Here is a 2,632-nt window from a genome sequence, read left to right on the forward strand (position 1 = left end):
TACCAAGGCAAAACAGTGAGCACACAGAAAATTCATGCAAAGCTTGCCTACGATATCTGGGACAGAGAAGAATTGTGACGGTGTTATTCCATGTTGACACACGAAACATGTATGCTGGGGGAAATGGACCTCCAAGTGGAATTCTCGACATATCTTGGCCCAGATTTGTCTGACTCTCAGAAGCCCCCGGGGTGTCTACTCTGGCAGTAGTATTAGGGTTACTGAATATAAGGAGGTGATTCGGCAGAAGCAGAGGTTCCAGGAGGGTCAGGTAATTATTTTTTGACCCATCAATACTTAACATTAAGGAAGAGTCTCAGAACAGAGTCAGTGCTTCTAAGATGTATTCTCCTGTCATCTTTATCAGAAGCCTTTTCCGGCCTATAGGGGGCGATGTCCAGAAGGCTCCAGTTGCCCCGAGGTGGGAGCTAGTGCCGCAGGGTATTCTGGGAAGCTGGCATGGATGGTGATTTGCACAATGAAGTCACTACTAAATCACTGCTTAAGTCCAGTCCCCGGCCTTCTTTTTCTGCTCTATAGTCCAGAAACATCTCTTTAAATGCCAGAAAATCCATAAAAGTGAGCAACATGTTGAATATGTCATCAGTCACTTCATCTTTATGGTGTTTTAATGTTGTTGTGAAAGCGGCCATGTTGAATCCGGGAATCTGCTCCAGCAGCTGTTCTTCAATATACTTTTCTACCATAGAAAGGTATTCATTAAAAACAGGCATGTAGGCGAGTTTATTCTCTTCCGTGTCTTCAAACTCCTGGTAGTGTTTGTCCATGAAGCTTCTCTGCAACACCTGGAACTCGTCATCCATGATAATGTCCTCTATGTTTCCAACCACAGCATCAAATTCTGCATCAGAGGTGGAAGATGTGGACAGCGCAAAGCTCTCTTCTTCTGAGGTGTCTGTGGCTTCCCCCGCCGCTGGGGTATCCATCCTGTGCGAGGGAGCAGCCAGTGGGCCTCCCAAGCTCTGACCTGGATTAGTGTTGGGGCAGGCCGCCTGCTCACTGTCCAGTGGAGTGAGAATCTGCGCCTGCGCAGATCTCCATGCCCAGCCAGGTATCTTTGCGCGAGGTCTCCGTTACTGACCTCTAGGAACCACGCCCTGCCTCACGTCACCATAGCCAAGATCGTCATTCTTAATGACTTCATAATATTCCATTATATGAATGTAACATTTTTTTAAAATTTTTTATTGTACTTTAGATGAAGGTTTACAGAATAAATAGTTTCTCATTAAACAGTCAGTACACATACTGTTTTATGATATTGGTTAACAACCTTACAACATGTCAACACTCTCCCTTCTTGACCTTGAGGAACTTTTTTTTGGTGAAAATATACATAGCCAAAGTTACACCATTTTGAAAGTTTCTACACGTACAATTCAGTGACATCGATTACATTCTTCCAGTTGTGCTGCTATTCTCACTCTCCTTTTCCAAATTATTCCATCACCATTATCTTCAACTCACTGTCCCCTAGGCTTCCCATCAAACCCCTTGAGTTGCTGTTGTCAATTTGATCTCACATAGATAATTCTTTTTTTTTTTTTGTACCTTAAATGAAGATTTGCAGAACAAATAGTTTCTCATTAAACAGTTAGTACACATATTGTCCTATGACAATGGTCAACAATCCCATGACATGTCAACACTGTCCCTTCTCAACCTTGGGTTCCCTATCACCAGCTTTCCTGTCCCCTCTTGCCTTCTAGTCCTTGTCCCTGGACTGCTGTGCCTCATTAGTCCTGTTTTGTTTTATGAGGCTGTCCAATCCCCAGCTGAATGGCGAATTTCGGGAGGGGCTTCACACTGGGCTAAAAGGGTGTCCGGGGTCATACTCTCGGGTCCTCTCCAGTCTGTCAGGCCAGTAAATCTGGTCTTTCCTTGTGAGTTAGAATTCTGTTCTACATACTTTTCCAGCTGTGTCCAGGACCCTCCACTGTGATCCCGGTCAGAGCAGCCAGTGGTGGTAGCCGGGCACCGTCCAGCTGTACTGGACTCAGTCTGGTGGAGGCCGTGGTAGCTGTGCTCCATTAGTCCTTTGGACTAATCTTTTCCTTGTATCTTGTTCTCTTCATTCTCCCTTGCTCTCGAAGGGGTGAGACCAGTGGAATATCTTAGATGGCTGCTCACAGGCCTTTAAGACCCCAGACGCTACTCACCAAGGTAGAATGTAGAACAGTGTCTTTATAAACTGTTATGCCAATTGAGCTAGATGTTCCCTGAAACCATGGTCCCCACAGCCCTCTGCCCAACAATTCAGTCTCTCAGGGAGTTTGGAAGTGTCTATGGAGCTTCCATGACCTTTCCTTGTACAAGTTGTGCTGGCTTCCCCAGTAATGTGTACTGTCTTACCCTTCACCAAAGTTACCACTTATCTATTTAGTTCCCTCCCACTCCTCCCATCCCTCATACCAACAAAGATTGTTTCTTTTTGTGTGTAAACTTTTACATGAGTTATACTGTAGAGGTCTCATACGATATTTGTCCTTTTGTGATTGACTTATTTCACTCAGCATAATGTCCTCCAGTTTTGTTCCTCTTACTCTCCTGTGCTGAATTCCTTTTGTTTGTGGTTTTTTTTCATTTCTTTTGTTTTTGCTGAGACTTTATG

General features: G+C 44.5%; 1 pseudogene; it reads right to left on the bottom strand.

The window, feature by feature from the left end:
• Window positions 1–428: 428 nt before the first annotated feature.
• Window positions 429–947, bottom strand: LOC101357205 (ADP-ribosylation factor-like protein 2-binding protein pseudogene; annotated as a pseudogene).
• Window positions 948–2,632: the final 1,685 nt, after the last annotated feature.

This window comes from Trichechus manatus, unplaced genomic scaffold (assembly GCF_000243295.1).
Source record: "Trichechus manatus latirostris isolate Lorelei unplaced genomic scaffold, TriManLat1.0 scaffold00027, whole genome shotgun sequence".
Lineage (NCBI taxonomy): Eukaryota > Metazoa > Chordata > Mammalia > Sirenia > Trichechidae > Trichechus > Trichechus manatus.